Source organism: Panthera leo, chromosome A1, assembly GCF_018350215.1.
Source record: "Panthera leo isolate Ple1 chromosome A1, P.leo_Ple1_pat1.1, whole genome shotgun sequence".
NCBI lineage: Eukaryota > Metazoa > Chordata > Mammalia > Carnivora > Felidae > Panthera > Panthera leo.
In genome coordinates this window covers 180,652,756-180,673,521 of record NC_056679.1, presented here as the reverse complement: position 1 = coordinate 180,673,521, position 20,766 = coordinate 180,652,756, and the positions used below count along the sequence as shown (strand labels likewise).

The 20,766-nt window shown below is 41.0% G+C and overlaps 1 protein-coding gene and 1 long non-coding RNA gene across 5 annotated transcripts in view; one reads left to right on the top strand and one right to left on the bottom strand.

The window, feature by feature from the left end:
- The window catches only part of TENM2 (teneurin transmembrane protein 2), a 938,525-nt gene that overhangs the window by 671,334 nt on the left and 246,425 nt on the right, over positions 1 to 20,766 (top strand). The window lies entirely within an intron of this gene.
- Positions 17,309 to 20,766, bottom strand: part of LOC122224912 — a 28,156-nt gene continuing 24,698 nt past the window's right edge. For both annotated transcript variants that reach the window (XR_006205012.1, XR_006205016.1), the window contains exon 6: positions 17,309 to 17,543. This is a non-coding gene — a long non-coding RNA (uncharacterized LOC122224912). The remainder of the gene's footprint in view (positions 17,544 to 20,766) is intronic.

Here is a 20,766-nt window from a genome sequence, read left to right as displayed (position 1 = left end):
CAATGAAGGATGGAGTCATGGATTGACAAGGGAGGGGAAAAGGCATCTGTTGCACTCTCAATCACTTGAGTAGAATCTTTTGTGTTGTTAGAAGTAGTTTTGTGTACTTCCCCAGCTAACTGTTCAGGGAGGCTTGGTAGAAACAAATTGAGTTGCCTTCAGGGTCTTTGCATGATTTGGCTTTGTGTCAGGAACTGCAAAAAGGGTCCATGAGCTCACTTCTCAGGCTTAATGTTCTGCTGAGCCTGTGGGCACCATGGGGAGCCCAGATACAGAAATTGAGGCACTGCTCACCTCTGCCAATACCATCCCCAGTGTACCTCCTACTCCACTTGCCAGAGAGAGATAGATGGCTATCGCCTGATATATTGAGCTTGACACTTAAAATATAATAGCTTTCTGTAGGGCGATTACATAAATGGGAAACCATATAGTGAGAGTTTAATGTTTTAATTGGGTGTGTATCTTGTAAATGATGGATTAGGAAACATATTTATCCTCAGTCTGGAGGCTACTAGAAGCTGGACCTGAGCATTTTAGGATAGTTTATTAGATTATAATCCATCATTTTCTATTATGTATGCTTTAGGTAAGATTATGCTTTAACCCTGAAGTATTAAAGAATACATTATGACTCAAAAATAAATGATGGTAGGGGCCAGTTTTCCCAGCAGTAATGCTGGTGAGTGTGGAGCCATAGGGCTACTCTCCCAGAGGTGACAGCAGATCTGCAAGCACCATGAAGGGGTCAAGGTTTTGAGTGCTGATCCTGACCTAGTGATTCATTTCTCCTTTGCCTTGACAAAGTTGTTTTCCTTCTGAGTCTTGGTTTCCCAAGTAAATTCTGGAAGCATGATGGATATTTTTCATGCAGAAACTCCAAAGTATGGTGAGGATTAATTAATGTGTATAAATCACTTTGAAGATGAAAAGCAGTATATTATTAATTACAGAGCTGCAGGGGCATAAACAGTGCATTACAAACACAGAGAAAAGTGCTGTTGGGAGCAACAAGTGATTGTGCCCACCAAGAAAACAAGCCATCGGGGAAGGACAGAAGGGCAACATAAAAATCAAAGCCTTCCTGTTAGGGGAGACCAGAGTTTTTAAGACCTGAGCCCATTCTGGTTCATACATGACTCCATGTTCCACTAGAACATTATAAGTCCTGAAATTAAGCATCAGCCCCAAGATATTTATGGACAGGCACTGGGTTCAGGCCTGCCAGGAGCTGTGACAAATAGATCAAATTATCTTCCTTTCATGTTCAAACCTGTGGAGAGAAGACTCCAAAAATGAGCAATCTGGAATAGCTCAGCCCCATGACAAGTTCTTCTTTACATCCAATATGAGGGTGAGTGTGAAAGCAGAATAAGGTCAACTATTGTGCATATTGGAAGCGTGGGCCTTTACCAATTCAGGATAGATTCCCCCTTTCCTACTGACACAACTGGAGCCAATGATCTTTTATGATGTACTTTCCATAAGATTCTTCCTATGCCAGATTCTCCCAGTGTACATAACATCCTGGAATAAATTACTTTGAGAAGCTGCATGAACCACAAGGGGACCATTTTGTGCATCACTCAGGCCCTAGCCCATGTGGTTCCTAGGGAGTAGTGGCTATGAAATACAGAAGAGCTTCCCTCTCAGGAAGTTGTCTTCTATCCTCAGGCATGTCAAGTGCTTTCATTGCCTGCAACACCAGAAATCCCTCGAGATCCCTAAGTTTCTGGATCATGTAACTAATGTAGAGTTTCTCACCTGTTTTATGTCAACTGTACTGTTTTTATCCTCATAGTATACATAACAATAACTGATTGGAAACTTCTATTTGCTCAGAACTGCAAGCCTTTTCATTTAAAGCATTTTTTCTGTAATTATTACATTTGAACCATACCCACAGCCCCAACATCCACTCTAGCAGAAAATAAAATTGGCAGATTACAATCATTTCACAAGAGTTGATGCTGAGGCCCAGAGAGCCTGCCATCACATGGCTGGTTAGTTATAAGGGTAAAAGACTAGGTCCTTAGTCTCCTGATTAGTCCCCTAATGATTTCCAAATATCACATAAGACCTAAATCATCCCTTTTGTAGCATCAACTCCCTGTATCTGATTTTGCCTTCATTAATAAGGGAGAATAATTCAGCTCTTTCCTTCCCAAGCCATCTTCTGATGATTCCTGAAGTGGAGAGAAATTATCTCTCTTCCTCTGTCTCTTAACCTGTCTTTTTGTGTCTGTTTTCACAAACCTCTTCTGTTATAGCGGTCAGCAGACATTTTCTGTCAAGAGCCAGATAGCAGATCTTTTTTGGTTTTGTGGGTCGTGAATCTGTGTCACAGTTGCTGTACTCTGCTGTTGTATGGCAGAGCAGCCGTACACGTGTGTAAGCAAACGGGCAGGGCTGTGTTCCAGGAGACTTTACTTATGGACACGGAAATTTGCATTTCATGTACTTTCCATGTGTCATGAAATATTATTCTTTTTATATTTTTAAGGCTATTTAAAATGTAAAACTAGTCCTTAGCTCATGTGCTGTTGTTAAAAACATACAAACAAACAGGTGGCAGACTGGATTTGGCCCCCAGGCCATGGTTTGCCAGCCCCTCTTTGATTACATTACTGTTCTTTTCCTAAAAATACCTTTTCGGAGTGTTTCCATTTTTACAGAAAGAAAACATTTGCTTTCCAACTGGCCGATTGTCCAACTACTCATCCACTATAAGTGCAGTGGGTAATTTTTTCTGATGCTGCCATCCCACTTCATAATGAATAATTAGATCTGACTTCCTGATCCAAACCAAAAGGTAGAAAAAGCAAGCCACTTTTCTCTTTAAAACTTTGCAAAGGGTAAAATTTTCCATCCTAATGGATGGCTTGAGATAGTCTTTCAACCCGTGGGTAGAGTGTAATGACCTAAAAACTTTGCCACATACACACTTGTCTTCAACCTTCATTTACCCTAGGTTCCTCTGCAAAATCATGGCCTGTTTTTCAAGGTGACAAAGACCCTTTCTTTGTTAAGGTTTTCCAACAGGTTGTAACAGTGCAGAGTCCCTGAATGACATCATTGCTTTCTTCTCCTAGGTTAAGGTCTAATAGATCCCGTTTCCTTAAAAGGCATTGAAGTTCTTACAGGCTACCCACATCAAGGAAGAAAGGTGCTTGTGATATATGACTGTACTGCTTAAATCAAGATAATCCTAGAAATTCTGAGAGTCAACACAACAGTTCACCATGACACAGGACTCAGACTGTCATCCCCAAGTTAAAGACAATACGCAATATACGCTGAGTTTCTGTCAAAAACTCTTCTTGTGGTTGGGAAGGGAAGGGGGTAAGAAAGATAAGAGCATTTATGTCATCCTAAATTAGTTTTTAGCTCTTCAGATCTCTGCCAAACCAAAATACATCTATATATTAGAAAGTCACCTTGTCTTTTTTCACTACAGTAATTCCTGCCAAATATGAAATACTATGTTTTAAGTAAGCTGCTCAACGCTCTGTCTTCTGCCACTCTCACTTTGATCTGGGAAGAACGCGGGCCATCAACATGTCAGGATGTTAAAAGTGTGGTAATTTGGGGGGCTTTCAGTTTCTTTTGAAAACAATGAGAGATTATTTTCTATGGAAACTAAAAGCCTACAATGTGTTTAAAGTTGCTACACTTGAAAATTGATATGTTGAGACTCAGACTGATGAATCCTGTGTTCAGAGCTGCTATTTTGTGTATTCCCATCTCACTGAACAGAGCAGATTTGGGGAAAACAGAAAGAAAATGACAGAAAATGATGAGAAGCGTACACTTACCTGGCATCCTTTGTGAGGATACAGCCTAGGAAAAATGTTGGCCCTCTCTTTCAGACTCACTGTTCTTTGATGATCCAGAGAGATGCTAATCCTTGACCTCTGTATGAATTCCAAATTGTGTATTTACCTCCCATTATATAAAGGGCAAAATGGTAGTGATTAAATCTGAACAATCCTGCAAGTAACATTTCCACCCACCTCCCCAGCCCCAGATGGTCAAAGCTTGTATTTAGTCCCACAGAGAAGGAAAAAAAAAAAACTTCCCACAAATAAGTCAGGGGATCCAGTTATGTTATCAGTTCTGATGTTAGTAACAGACTTTTTATCTAATAGATATGCTAATGTGCTCTTAACCAGATAATAAAGTCCTGTCCCTGCTTACACACTGGTGAGTCTCTGGCAGTGGGGGCTGCCATTTCATAATTGTACTCTTAATTTCAGAGGATGTGTCAATTTATGGAAAGCAAATTAAGTCATTAGCTAGGTCTCTGGTCTCCATCACCTAGCAGCCATGTGGCAACATGCATATCTCATGTGTGACATTCAGAAAAGTTCCTTTACTGAGGTGAGGTGCCTTGGCTTTCCTCCACAAGCCACCTGTCAGAAATCAAGGTAGCCAGCTGATACAGGGCTTTCCCACCCTGACAGGCAAGCTCCATGGATGAGCAAGAGGAAGCAACTTTTGGTCTTTATTTTGTAGACCCTCTTAATGCAAAACCAGGGAAGAGTGAGTAGTGCTACCACCCTGTGCCCCTCAAGGACCATGACAAGTAGACAGTGTTATCAGTATGATATGCTGGCCTAGGACCTTGTGGCTCCACAGAGCATGTGTTGGGTGAATGAGAATGCAGTGTTCACCAACTCTCTTTCTGTCAACTCACCATTCAGGCCTTTGTCCTGAAATTTCTCTGTGACCATTATCTTTCTGGCAGTCAGCAATCAGTTCAGAAGCAGTAATGGGATGTGAAGCTATGACATTTTGTGTGTCTCTCCCACATGCTCTGTTTATTTGACTGCGTCACTTAGGGTGGTCATCAAGCCCACAGACCCTTCACCTTCCACAGGAAGCTTTTAAATTCTTCATTTCCTAAGCTTTGCATGTGTTTGTTTATATTTACATGTTTCATGATTTAGAATTCTGGATATAGCTTCTGTTGTACTGTAAATAAGTATTGTTTCATTCTACGTTTTACCTGTAACACAATTGCAGGCGTTCTTGGCATGTTAATTAGAAAAGTACTACCTTGATGTGATGGAAATCACATGAATGGGCTTTGGCCTCAGGGAAGCCTGGGTTCAAATTCTGATGTGTATACTTAAAAGCTTTGTGACTTGGGCTTGCCGCTTAATCTCCCTATACTATAGTTTCCTTATCCAAAACAGTGGGATAATTCCTGCCTTGTAAAGATACTTCAGGTGTTCACTAATATTATATATGTATTCAACTTTTCTTCAAATGCAATGTCATCAGGTATGAGAAATGTCGTTTTTGTATGTATCCCCTAAGTACTGTGACAAGTACTTAGCATTTATAATTTTTATTATGTAGTTTTGGAAAGAGGTAGGCACAGACCACCTGGAATGACATACAACCCTATGAATAGATAGGTCTATAGTCAGACCAGCAAACCATTGTCTGCTTGGCCAGCCATGACTGTAAGAAAACACCAGTTGTAAAATGCATTCTGGTTTCAGAGATAGGAAAATGTGAACACATCTGAGTTTTAGAATCAGTGAAATGTGGTGGCACCCGACACACAGTAGAAGCTCAACTAAACAGTTATTACGATTATCGTGTTGGCTCCCACACTCCTAGACGAGGTCCATTGAAAAGCATAAAACCAGGCTCTTGGATCACTGTATCCCCAACAATGCCTAACACCTTGTAAGCATAAATAAATATTTATTTAATTAATAAATGCTGATTAGGGTTAGGGCTAAGTTGGACCATTAATGGACAGCGTTATCAAGTGCCCGAAATCCCTGATCTCTGGTTTTACTTGTTCCCCCATGTAAAGGGAAGTTTCTGGTTCCCTGAAGTTGTAATTGCCTCCGTTCCCAAGCATTTCCAAGTTATAAAGCATTTAGGCAAAGGAACAGTTAGGGGGGTTGTGTAAGCACCACATTTAAGCCCTCTAGCCGGAATCTGTGATTCCCTGAAATCAAGAGAGCTGGATGAGTGAAACTGGGAAGTGTTTGTGTCTGGCATACGGCCACCATTTGGCACTCATTTTACAAAAGTGTAGCAGAATTTAGTTGGAGTTCAAGGTGAAAAAGCAAATAATGGCATAAATCTGAAAGTCTGTTGGCTGCTTCTCTGTAAATGAGGATGTGCTAAGAAATGAAGCAATTGCTACAAGGCACCAAATAGAGAAGAGGACTATTATATAGTGAATTAGGTCTGTGTACACAAGCCATACAGAATGTTTTGTGCTGAAATGCCCAGCTTAGCTGTGCAGCCTCATATGACAGAAATTTGACCCCAAAGCGAACTTTTAGAACATTCATAGTTTTCTTAAGATCACCTTAAATCATACTTCCTGTGTCCTTCACTGAAAATTCCTTTCTAGAAAATCCACATTTTGGTTGTTAAGAATAGACATGCAGAATTGTTTTCTGAGCCCTTTACTCATCAAATAAATCATTTATTAAATTGATGTCTCGTATTAAGATCCTCTGTGTTAGGAGAGCAAATGGTCCATCAACTACATTAGCATATTTAATATTACCATAAAAGAGAGGATAATGCATTGCATGTTCCACTAATTTCATTTTTTTTATTATCAACTTATAGCCTTAAATATGTAAATATCAGAATGTCTCAGGAAATATAGCAGTCCTAAACTATGTGTTGGTAAGAAAAGAGTTTTGCTGAAGAGAATATTGTCCTCCTTTCTTGGAAAGAAAGATTTATATGATACATAATAAGTATCATCTTTCAAAGGCTTTTTTCCCTAATAAACCAAAGCTTCAGAGAAGGGAGGATCAGCTTTGCCTCCAATCTTTGCCTTTCTTTCGTCATGACTTGTGTTCACAGCTGTTAGGGAAGGCCCTTCCCTTGGGACGGGTTTTCAGTGGAGTTAGGTCATGTGGAAAGATGTGTACATACACGTTTGGCCCTCCCCTAGGGACTCTGATCTTTATAAAAGAAAGGTATATTGCCTTGCTTTTGCCTTTGCCATCATGATGCAATCCTATCTGTAGGCTTACTTCTATTACACCATGAGTGTTTTAGAGGCACTTTAATGAAGTTTAGATTAGACTTGCTTATATTCCAAAGGGAAAGGTAAGTGGCAGTCTATCAAGTGTATTCTGTTCTTTGGGCCATGCTAAACAAGAAGACATCTTTCAAAGAAGTTCGGTATGGCTTTAAATTAGAAGCATTGTTGAAACTGGTTTTAAGGCTACCTTATGCCCAAAGTTTACAAATATAGACTTCTAGAGCATTCGCTGAATTAGAGTTCATGTGCTTAAACTTCCCTTTAAGTTTCTTTTTTTTATTTTGAGAGAGACAGAAAAAGTGCAAGCATGGAGGGCCACAGAGAGAGAATCCCACGATCTGTGATATCATGACCTGAGCTGCAGTCACTTAGTTGGGCACTTAACTGACTGAGCCACCTAGACTCCCCTTAAACCTTCTTTTAATAACATTTGTATACTTCCTTGAGAAAGGTGTCTCTTCTCTTGAGAGAATTGTAGGTTAAAGACTTTTTTCCCCATGAAAAATCTTCTCGCAACTTTGTATATGAGTGTTATGTATTATTTTTTTTAATTTAAAATGTATTAAATTTATTATATTAAGTTCATGTTTTTTCCATTACACCAAAAATTTTGTTTAGGCAAAGGATTGGCTGTTCACATTGTTTGCTGGGATCTGCTGACCAGCCTCTGAACATAGGACATTTTTACTTGAAAAATTTCCCTAGACCTAGAGTCTGATAAGCAACCCCATAAAATAGTACACTTAATAGGAAAGCTGAGGGACACCTGGGTGGCTCAGTCAGTTGAGTGTCCAGCTTTGGCTCAGGTTGTGATCTCATGGTTCGTGAGTTCAAGCCCCATCATCAGGCTCTGTGCTGACAGCTCAGAGCCTGGAGCTTCCTTTGGATTCTGTGTCTCCCTTTCTCTCTGTTCCTCCCCTGCTCGTACTCTTGTGTCTGTCTGTCTGTCTCTCTCTCTCTCTCTCTCTCAAAAATGAAGATTTAAAAAAAATTTTTTTTTAATAGGAAAGCTGAGAAAGCCTGGACAAGTTATGGTTTGCATAAATGACGTGCACCATGATGTTAAGACATTTGAGCTTCATTTTTCCCAGATCCATCAGGCAATAGAAGCTTTTATACTAAAAAGGTTTTTATTAACTTATCGTTATGACAAATGGTCAGCCATCCTTCTTTCTCCTTAGAAATGTGAAGTGGTCTAACCATTACACAGTAAGAAATTGTAGAGACTTGTGCCCATTTTTATTCAGTCTGTTTTTGTCCAATGAAGGCATTGTCTCCTCTTGAATTTACTTTAAAAACTATAAAGCTTCTCAAAAAAAGAAGCTGGCCTGTGATTAGCTTACATTTCTCAGGACCATAGCAGTGAAGGGTAAAAATCCAAAGAAAGGAGAATACATACTAAAAAAGAGTGGGATGAAGTTAAGACAAGAAGTAAGGAAAAGACACTAGAAGCTATGAACACAGTGATTAGAAACACTAACAAGCATTGCAGGCTGTGAGATACCATATGCTAAGCAAGATAAAACATGGAACAATTAGAAGCCAAGGATGGGGGAAAGGTGACACCCAGCACATCAAATGACATGTAATCTTCTGCATGATTTCTTGAACCAATAAGTCCAACCAAGGTAATGAGATGAAAAGCAATCCTTGAGAATTGCTTGGAGGTGCTGTTTCACCCCCTCATCTCACATCATTAAACTTTCTGTTCCCTCATGAACTACTTAGATAAATAACAGTGGACAGCTCAACATTTATCCAAATAAACCAGAAAGCCACCATGATAAAGGAAATTGAATTTATAGACACGGCAGGCTCTTGCCTAATAGATGAGAGTCATGTGTCTAATGTTGAACATCAATCTATATTTCAAATACGTTGTATGAAGAGGGGGCAGTAAAAACACCCCCTACAAAATCATTTCTCACTAAGGTTAGTTTATCTTGTGTTGTGTCTAATTGATACCCATGTAATTCCGCTACAGTCTTTGCTACTACAAATGATGTAAGAGATGGAAAGAGTGTGGCTGTTGGCTCCCAGGGAAGCGCTGAAAGTTAGGCTTAGAAAAATCACCTTTGTCTTCAGATGTGTTGTCTTTAGAATGACCCTTGAAGCCAGAAAGCAAGCATATTTGTTTTTTAATTAGGTGAGGGCATTCTCAAAAATCTTCTCTTCAGTCTTGATCAGGAATGGACATAATGGAGAATTATTTTATACTAGATCCTTTCCCTGACTTATTTTGCCCATTTTCATGGTGTAAAGGAATGTCCAGCAGGAATATCTGAGCTGACACTACACTTTTAGCTCCTAATCAAATTCAATGTATTTATGAACTTGTAACATTTAGGAAGGTTTCCAAATTCCTACATGGGCATATGTTGGTCTAGGATAGGACACAGGTATGTTCAGGCTGGTAGCAACTCATTACTCAGCCAAATCTGGATTGGTGGGGGGTGGGGGTTGGGGGGCTGGGAAAGAGAAGGGAAAGGTCAGTCCTTCTCCATTTGGCATGTGTATGAGTGTGGCCCCCCACACCACTCCTCCCACAGATCCTGCCCCAAAAGTTCTGGTCAGAAAAAGTTTTCAATATGTGCACATCTTAATGAAATGTTTTGACAGCTACATTTAATCTGACTTGAAGGAAACCAGCTTGGGATCCTGCTTCCAGTGGTTTCATCTTTCACAGCGTTTGTTTGCATTCACAGAGATGTGGATGTCACTGCTCCTTCCCCTCCTGTCCCCTATTCTCTACGTTCTACCTTTAAGTATCCTTGGAGCAAGTCCAGATTTATTAAAATTAATATACATACATTACAGTTCACTTAATTTTAGACTTTTAAAAAATGTGCTGGTATGCCGACTGCAACTTTATCCCACCTCTTGTCTACCCTACCCCCACCTCTGCAGCTTGACTCTTTAGATGGGGGTGGTCAGGGCAAAAGGGCTACCCAAGGGCTCATGGTCTTAGCCCTGTCTGGGAGAAAATATCTCTATTTCTTTTTTAGGGAGGTGGATGCTGATTGCATGGTATTTTATTCTTCTCTTCAAAACTGACAGGAATTAAGCCTTTGGAAAGGTTAGCTGACCCAGCAGTGCTATCTGTATTGTAGTGAAATACCAATGGCTTGTTTTAATGTCAGAAGCAAATTGGAGAGTGGACCCGACTGAAATATCTGTGACTAAATTTGTCCTGAAGGAAGAAAAAGAATTGTCTCTCACGTTCGCATGACTAAGGGGTTTATTAAACAAGCGCTTGTGTACCCCACCCAGGGAGAATGCTGTCAAAACATGAAGAAAAAAAAATAGAGATCACATGAAAGCCGAGTCTGAACTCTTCTCATAATTGCATGTCTGAGTACTTTTGCTAATTTGCCCACGCCCTTTGTAATTCTTTCTTCATCACAACACTACTGCTGCCTCACCCCTGACCAAAAACTTTACTGTGCCTGTGTCTCCGACAGTAGCATGAAACAAAACAACAAAACAAACCCCAAAACCTGGCTCCTTGAGAAGATACCCAGAGTGGATTGAATTGGCTCTTGGTTTGTCACCACACCCTTCAAAACCCAACAACCAGGTTGCATATACAACAGGGTTTCCTTCAAGGGGCTGGTCTGAAATCTCTGTCAGTGGAAATGTAGAGAAGGACTCCAGACCTGAAAAGGAACAAAGTGTGAATTGCAAAAAAGAAAAAAAAATTGAAAGGATTCTTGACATTGTGCACATGCTATCAAATTTTGGCTGATTTTCATTCATATGATAGGCCAAGTAGAGTGTAGGGGCTAATGTCAAGAAGATTTGTGTATGCCAAGGAGAAAACACATATTACGAGAAGAAGCAAGTGTGCACAAGGGACAGAAAATCCAGGAAGGCATCCCTTTGCGTCACCGTGGTATATATGGTGTGTGTTTTTTTTTTCCTGGGGATATAAAGGGAGAAGGTGGCCAGATGAATAGCTAGAGAAAATTACAGTTTCCACTGGCTTCTATAGAACAGGAAGGAACCGCACGGTCACCATTGGCCTAGTGAATAAACGGAAGTTCAGGCTTCGTGGTCAGCTCAGAAAATCCTCTGACTTAGATTAAGCCAGTTCTTATTTTCCTGTTGGATGATGAGGCTACAGTTTTAGCTGATCTCTTCACAGCCCTGTTCCCCAGCATCCTAAGAGACTCTACCCATTTATCTTCGAAAGCCAAAGAAAAGAGCCTGATGTGAGAAGAGGGAGTAAAGCTGGTGGCCCAGGAAAGATTACTCTGATGCTGAATGGAGAGAGACTTAAAATCTCTACCCCTGAACATGTGATCATGGTAGCATCCTGAGGTTCTAGCACACAAGGGGTGACTGGGGACTGTGGTATCTTGACGGAAGTTTTGCCACACATGCAGAAAGGTTCTCTGCGTAAAAAAGAATTTTGATTTGGGGCTTTAATGCCTTTGAAAGCGCATCAAGAGGAACACTGACATGCTTTCACTGGAGCCTTGGAATCCTAAAATAAATAATAGAAAAATTGTGATTTAAAATATAATTCCAAATACTAACTGGGCCCCGCTGCCTAGATGAGTAATAGGCTTCAATAAATGTGTGACAGGCACAAGGCTCTTCAGTATGAAGAGTAGTGAGGCCTCAGAAATAGAAATAGGTTTTTCATTACATGAGGGATTATGTTCAGCCTGACTGTGGAGCCTGTTCGCGGGGCCACAGCTGCATCTTCTGCCTGCAGACATATTAACAGGTAATGGTAAAGCAGGCCCGCACAGCCGGAAACAGCGATTTGTTTTAGGCAAGGGAGAAAGGTCGCTATCTCCTGCTTAAGTCAGGATTAGCATTGTTTACTACACACTTTCCCTTAAACTTCTATTCCTCTGTGCTAATGAGCTGCAATTTGAGTCAGGTTCCACCTGGGTGCCTGCTAAAATCTGCAGGGAAGCCAGGGATGGAGAATTGGGGTGGTGGTGGTTGCTGTCTTGTTTTGACCCACGTAAGCTCATCAACACACGCAAGCATGCTTCTCTTTGAAGATCATACAAAGTTTTATTGTAATTTCAAGCAAACTCAGCGATTCATTTGAGGCTCTCCTAATACAGGAACTCAAAGTCAGCACATGCACACTCTGGGCCTCCCTTCTTTTCAGGACTGAGATTTGGGTCAGTGTCAAGAAACTGAATTGAGTCCACCCTGTCTCTTAGTGGCCAAGGAAACTATGGGGTCCTGGAAGATGAGTTTCAAGAGGAACTTGAGAAAGGTCTGGGCACTTGGCCATAGAAAGGCACTCATGATAAAGAGAGTTGATTTCAATTTGAGATAGGTTTTCTTTTACACATGTTATCAACACAAAATTCCTGGCCTTTGTGCCCTCTTGGTTCAAATAATGACTCGTTGAAACTTCATACTTCCGACATCATTGTTCACCTGGATCAGGAAACCTGATTTGTATCTATAATGGCTCCTCACTTTAGTGGCCAGCTGGGCATTGGAATAGTCCCCTGAAGAAAGTTCTGGATTTAGTTTGGCTAGGTTGCCATCTCAACCCTTACCAACTGCATACTTTGGGGAAAGTAAATTTAATGTACTGAGCCTCGTTTTTCTTAACTGTAAGAAATGGTTAATAAATAACAGTTATAATGATGATGATACCTTTTTCATAGACTTTCTATGTGACATTTAAAGTAGATATTGGTATCAATATTCATGCTATCTGTGCATTCATTCAAAAGAAAAAGTATACAGATGCTAAGTTGCAATTTAGGATTTAGGCTATCAAAGTTCAGAGACTGGAGGAGTTGAGGATGACCCAGTGAACACATTTGCATGCTGACCTAGCCCTGGGAGGATGGAGATGAATTGAAGTAGGAATGAGTTGAGAAGCACTGCAGGCAGCAAGGAAGGGGAGAGGCCAGAATTAATAAGGCATGGGGCAGGGGAGATGAGGAGCTCAGCCAGTGAGGAGAAGGGTGCCCAGTGAAGAGTGGTAGAAAATAGGAGGTGAGATAGAGCAGAACCAGGTGATAGATGGCATAGAAGGCTAGCAGAATATTTAACTTGGTTAGTTTGGCTATAAGGAGGTACTTAAAATTCATAAGCAGGAATGTAATATAAAATTATGACAAGCTGGGTTGTCTGGGTGGCTCAGTGGTTAAGCGTCTAACTTCGGCTCACGTCATGATCTCTCAGTTCATGAGTTTGAGCCCCGTGTCGGGCTCTGTGCTGACAGCTCGGATCCTGGAGCCTGCTTCAGATTCTGTGTCTCCTTCTCTCTGCCTCTCGACCACTCACGTTCTTTCTCTCTCAAAAATAAAACAAACATTAAAACATTTTTTTTAATTATGACATGCTATCATGATAGTTACCTAGCAGATGTTCCATAAATACTTACTAATTGATTGAGGATTCAGGATAGATTGGGAAATGGGACAGAAGACAGGGAGACTTATACATAGGTTCTGGCCATAATCAGTGGGTATGTGAATGGGTAGATTAGAGAGGAATATGGAAATAGGGAAACAGTAAATCTGTGAGAGCCTCCTTCCAAAGAAGAAAAGGCAGATTTGTGATAGAATTTGTATAGTGCTGACTGGAGATGAAGAAGACTGAAATATCTGATATACCCTTCAGGTTTCTAACCTGGATCCGTACAAGAACATTGTCAAGAATGGTGTAACTTAAGAATTTAAAACTAACACCATCTTTAAATCACTGCACACTTTTCTAAAAGCATGGTTGGCCAAAACATTCTTTTATTGGCATGTAATTCTACCAGAATTGGCAAGGAGCTATTCTTTTTTTAATGCGCTCAGTAAATCTCTGTGTGGTTTCTTTATTAGGAGAGGGCCCTTTGATCCAGTAAAACCCATCAAGACCCCTTCTGAGACATTCACTTTGGATTTTGTATGAAAGTCTGTGGAGAAAAAGGAGAGCAGAATTGGGCTAAAACTAAACTCTAAAAGGCTAACCAACTGCCTCCATAACATTGCTCATACGTAGTGTAAATTTCATGAACCAAAAAGAGGCATCAGGAAATATGTGGAAATTCAGCATACCCATTTATAAATAGAAAAGCACATTCCAGGACTTGAAGGCGCTCACCTAACAAATGCAGAATGTGGTCCTGGGAGTCTGTACCATTGCCCTTTTTGATTTGGGGCAGTGAAGCTTACAAATAAAAATCTTCAAAGAAGAAAGTTGCCTTTTGATCAGCTGGTTAGAGGCAGGTTTGAAATTATGATAAATATGCTACATATTCACTGTATTAACAGGTTTAAACTCTAATGCATCTGCCTGTGTCTCTGAAAATGAGGCTGACTCACTGTACCCAGGCTGAAGGGTCAGATGGATGAGTTTGGCTATGGGTTTATGGATCCAGGCAGAGAGGGCCAGACATCAGGGAATGTGCTTGCACCCTCCTCCCCTCTGCCCTCCCTCTGCGCCATGCTGAAGTCTCCATTTATTTTCAATACTTTAACATCTGACCGAAGTGCATGAAATACCCTCTCAGACGCTAGGTGCCTAGAGTAAAGCATAAAACGGCATGATTACCTGGGGAATTTTAGAGTCAGCTTCCAAACTAACCAAGAGAGTTTAGGCCCCAAAGGTGTTACGTGAATTACTGAGTGGATGAGGTTCAATTTAGTAGATAATTATGTCTCTGTACTTTCTTTTTGTCTTTATCCTACTTCTCACCTCTTCTGGTCTCCTTTCTGCTACAGGGTAGCAGGAGATAAGCCTCAGCCACAAAGCTGGACATCCCATTCCTATCCAGTTTTTGACCCTAAGCAATGGTGCAGGTCTTTAGGGACTCCTAAATCAGTAACCATTTTCCAAGCCCAGTTGGGTTAAGACAGATGTCAGATCTCTGCCTTCTCCACTTCAGCCCACGACAGGAATATCATGATGGTCTCATAAACCCACCACTGAAGCCTTTGGAGTCCTCCTGCAGCTTCCCCAAGGAGGGAGATCAGGGATCAGATATCACATTTGCATGATAATTAAATGTGGGGTGCATGCCCAACAAGCCCATAGTTCAATCATAAATGGGGAGAATTACTTTAAATGGCACTCAAATTTAGTCGACTTATCAGCTGGTTAGAATATTCACAGGACAATATGGCATTATTGTCTAAGAGCATTATTGTAAATGACAACTTTCTGAAAGCCTCTTTAAAATAGAAAGGAACCTGCTTTTAGGACTCAAAAATTGGTTGAGAGTTGTAAGACATCCAGGAGAAGTTTAAAGTGGAGTTGGGAACAGAGTGAACAGGCTCTTAACCATGGGTAAAATTGTAAGAGAACATCTTACACTATTCTTGCAAACCAACTTGTCATTTCTCAAGTGTATAATGAAATAATGTGTATGAATATTTTCATGCAGAACAGCCTTTCTTCCAAGTTTTGCCCTCTTCAGTGCTTCGTGGTACATACAACAGAGTCTTTTAGAACAGTGTTTTACAATCTCAAGACCAAGGGCTCCCAAAAAGATCCTGAGAGAAATGTAAATGAATAGCAACTATCTCTAAGACTGCATTTTTATAAGTAAATGATGAAGGATAAGGATGTTCATGGGGAAGAACCCTTGAAAAATCATTAGGAATAGTAGAGAATGAAAGTAAAATGCACATAATCCTACGCCAATTAGCAGATCTTTTATAGTCTGGGTGTGTGAGATGAGCTGAGGGCAAATAGTACTGCCTGTGTATGGGAGGAATGGCTTTCTGTATTCAAGTCAGGGTCGTGGCTAGAAAACAGGAATGAGGCTCCTTCTTGGGTTCCACTTCCTTATCATAACTGCTCCCCCTATGATTTTTTTTTTAGCTTTAATAGCGCTTTGTGTGAAAAGGATGGATTGGAACCCACTAGGTCTTTTTACAGAATGTCAAATATTTTACCCATTAAGAGACTCAATTTGAAAAGGTCCTTGGCACAGATTAATGAAATAGTCCAAATATTATTCCTCCTTGTTCTGCAGTCTCGGAGTAATAACTGGTCACCTGGACCTTTGCTCATTAATGAGGTGGTCAGGGCTCAAAGATGTGCAAAATTCTTTTCTTTCTTCTTTTACTACTTTTTACACTGTGCGGGGTTATAGTGCATTGGGGACCACTTGCTTATCAACCCTAGTAACATTCACCCAGGGAGACTCTTTTTCACTCTGTTGCCCTTTGCTCTAACTCAGTGCACCCCCACCACATCCCTAGGAACATTTGACAGTGTCTAGAAGACATTTTTGGTTGTCATAGTTGGGGAACACTACTGGCATCTAGTAAGCAGGGGGCCAGAGATACTGCTAAACATCCTATAATGCATAGCACTGCCCCCCACAATGAAGAATCATCCAACCCAGAATGTCATTAGTGCCAAGACTGAGAAATCTTGTTATACTTGATTTATAATTGTGTCTTTAGGTATATATTTTTTCTTCTTTTACCACCAAAATGAAAATGAAGTCTCTGACCTCTGTATTGCCAAGTGTGGGTCAGCTTTGACTCTGTGTTGCTTATTCCTCTTGAGCCTGTTTCTTCATGCCCAAAGTCCTCAATCCCCTTCATGGAGGCAAGCTGTGGTGCTAAGTTCTGAAAAGTTATTTAACTAAACTGGTCAAATTTGTGCTGTGAAAAGAGGGTTCACCTGAAGATCTGTAATGACAAGTACCCCTGAATGTAAATCTTTCCCAAAGGACAATGAAGTCAGCCATTTATTAAGGACATACCATGTATAGGAACTTCACATTTCATGTCTGATCCAATCTTCCCAATGACTTAACTTTTCTATTGATAATTAAGGAAGGAGATTCAGAGAGGTTGAGTAACATGCCCACAGTTACACACTGATCAGTAGTTGGGATTTGGAATTTAAACATGGGTCCATTCAACTCCCAAGTCCACATCCTCACCCATATGTTTGCTGACATCAACCTAAAATTATGTGCCTGGTGACTTTAACTTCATGTGTTTCCATACCCCTAGAAGTCCTTGCAACTACTCTTAATGATAGCGCTCCCAAGAAAAGAGAAAAGAGAGTCCCTCTGGCCATGCAAACTCTGGTCAGCTGCACCTTACCTTTGTCCTAACAGCAGAGAGATGACACATTCCCTACTAGTTGTCCATGTCAGGGCATGCAGTAAGACCAAAATAGGCAGAAAGAAGTGGAAGATAAATGAAATGTACTTCAAAACTGAAACTCACAAGGAGGGCTCAAAGTCCTTCTCTGGATGGCCAGTCAAGACAGCACTTCAATGAGGGAGGCATTCAGCTACAAGTTATCATAAACTAACAACCATAAGAATGCTAACAGTGGTTTACAAAACTGCAAGGCTCTATGTTCCTTACATAGCTAGCTGGATATCCAAGGTTTACAGAAACTGGCACTGATGATGCTGCTCGGTGATGACATCCATGGCATGAATTCTTCCTTTTTCTCTGCTTTGCCCCTCTTGGTGCTTTAGGGTTTTTTACCCCTTGGTTTTGCTGCCTCATTGTAGCAATATAGCTGTTGCAGCTCCAGGCATCATATCTACCTTCATGGGGGAAAGAAAGAGGGGAGAAAGATTCAAGATCTCTGTCCCTTTTATCTGGAAAAGTCTGAATTATCCCCCTGCCCCACCGTATGTGCACACACACACACCCACCCCAACCAAACTTTACTTATATCTTGTCAGAATAGTGTCACGTGGCTGTCCCTTGCTCCAAAGGAGGCTAGGAAAGCTTTTCTAGACTCCTTGGAAACAAGAGAGAAGGGAAAAAAAAAAAGGTTGAAATTGTCTGATAAATCCAAAAACTAACAGTGTCTTTTTATAGTGATTTTTACACTCAAGTTTCTACTTTTCTGAAAATAGATACAACAGCTCTTCTAAGATATCTCTTTTATAGACATGTCCACTGTGGTACTCTGAAAGAGGGTGTGTTGGTTTGCTAGAACTGGCATAACAAAGTACCACTAAATGAATTGTTTGTGACAAAAGTTTATTATCTTGCCCTTCTGGAGCCTAGAAGTCAAAGACTAAAGAGTCAGGTGAGCCATGCATGTCTGAGCCTGGTTCATCCCAGGTCTCACTCCCAGCTTCCAGTAGTTCCTTGGCCATGACAGCACAGCTCCAGTCTTTACATGGCATTCTCTCTGTGTGCATGTCTGTCTCTGTGCCTAAATTTTCCTTTTTCACAAGGACACCAGTCATAGATAAGATCAAGCTCCACCCTAATGAGCTCATCTTAACTTGATCATCTACAAAGATCCACTCCCAGATAAGGTCACATTCACAGATACTGGCGATTAGGACTTCAACACCTTTGGTGGGGGAAGCACAACTCAACCTATAACACAGGATTTCTCTGAATCCTTCATAGTCTCTTAGTAGTAATGATGATAGGTGGTATTTTAGAGCAGTTACTGTATGCTAAGCAGTTCATATGGATATTCTCATTTAATGGTACCACTAGCACATAAGATCAGGACTATCATTATCTCTATCTCCTCCCATTTATCTGTTGACTACAAGGACTTCACCACAACCATTTACATCCCTCGTATGCCATGTATCTTGCTCATAAATGCTAAATAAGGCCAGACAAGTTGATTTAAAAAAGCTTTAAAAAAAAGTTGGTTTGTGTGTTTTTTTGTTCTCAGAAGCTTTCTTTGCTGCCTTAGAAACACAAATAAAATACTTCATTCCATGCGCTGGACGTGATGGGCTCCTCCTATTCAGATGCAGAACCATCTGCGCAAAATACTTCATCAGATTCATCAAAAGTTCACTCAAAAGATGAAATCGCCCTTTGGTGGAACAGTGCCCAAGCTGAAGGCAAATGATATATAGAAACCCAAATGTGACACCTTCGAGGCACAAGCAGGCACTGGGATCCTGCCCCCAACTCCTGCCCAGGCTCATAGGTGACTATGGTTCTGCTCTGGCAACCCAGGGAAGAGGAGGGAGAGGAGGAAATGGGGCTGTTGACAGCCATGCGGTTCAGGAGGCAGCAGTGCTGTCTGTCCTGGTGCATAGTGTCCTGCTGGCCCTTATCAGCCATCAGGAAGCTGGCATTGATCTGTATGGTCTGGTGCCACTTCCCCCTGCTTTACACACATTGCTTTGGCTAAACAGCACCGTAACCGATCCTTCTCACCATAAAACAGCCTTAGTAGCCACTTACAATTGTCCAGGGTTTTGCTGTCATCCTCCCCCCCCATAACAGGACCACAAATGGAAAAGAAGGCTGCTTCCTCATCCATATAATACTGGGGACTTCCTGGGAAATTTGGCTTTTTTAAGGGTAATCACAACAGTTTCTCATTTCCTCCAGACTAGGGGCAGACCGTGCAAGAAATGATAGTGAAAAGCAAGTAATATTTTATGTTTCTGTGGCACCTCATGGTTTAATGTGGTGGACAGGCATATGAGGCAGGCTAAGGGAAAGGACTTGTCCAAGGCACACAGCTAGTAAGTGACCACTGTGCAGCGGGTACCCAGGTAGTCGGTGTCCAAATACTGTTCTCCTTCCACAGTGACATTGAGCGCTGCCGCAGAAAGCTGTCATGCAGTGCTTCTGATCTGAGCTGACAGAAACTTCTCAAATCAGAAAGGGAAAGAATTCCGAATAGAGGAGTAAGGCACCTATCCCAAGTGCTGTGCCTCAGGGAGAAGCTGATGCAGGAGATGATGTTACTGTAAGTGACCTCTCCTGGGTGGCTTCCTTTAGTTTGGGCTTTGTCCACTCCACAGTTGTTCCTTTTTTGTGATGGGTGTGTCTAGCTCCTTCTCTGACTCAGCAAACAGCCCTGAGAGAAAGATCTTTCTCATTCTGATTCCTGAGGATAAAATCTCTTTCAAATCCGAATAGAAAGAAAAACTGTGGAAGGAAGCTAAAGTTGTAGCAGCTAGCATTTCATAAGCACTAAAGATGGATGCTTCAGGTTGAAGGCTTTGATTGGATAGCTTATTTAATTCCCCTCTTATTGGTAGAGGTAAGAAGAATTGTCCCCATTTAACAGATGGTAAAGCTAAGCCTTAGAAATTTTAAGTAATGTGCCCAAGGTTGTACAGCTGAGGAGAAGCAGCATGAACAAGAGGCCTGTATTCTGTTCCTTCCTCTACTGTTAACTTGCAGTGTAACCGTGGACAAGGATTTACCTTCCTAGGGCCTCAGATTCCCCATCAAAACAATCATAGCATTGACATAGCACTCACTATGTGCAGGTCGCCAGGCTTTGCCTACACCATCTCATTTCATCCCCACAACTGTGGGGATTGTACTATTTTTATCTCAATTTCATAGATAAGGAAACAAAGGCTCAGAGATGTCAAGTGACTTGTCCACAGTCCCACAGCCAGGAATTGCATAAGCAAAGCATACATGCACTCAAACATTTGCTCTATGACCATAGGTAACCCTCAAGTTACTTGAGCTCTAAATTTCTATCAATCCATTATTTTATCTGAGTTATTAACATTGATATGTACCTTTCTTCCCAAGTGTAGCAGGTCTATAGTGAGTTTTTGTGGTATTTCAAGGAACAAGCACTATCTTTATTTTATTTCCACTTTACAGATGAATAAATTGAGGTTCAAGTCAAATAAGTTGCTTTAAGTAATACAATCAGTGATAAGCAGGAGTGTCTTCAAAGTCAGACCTCCTGAATTCCAGTTCCATGTTAATCTAGATGCTGTGGACTTGACACTCAGCAACTATGTTTACTGCTTCCTAATCTCTTGAGCATCCCCCAAGTGTCTTAGCAGGACATGAAAA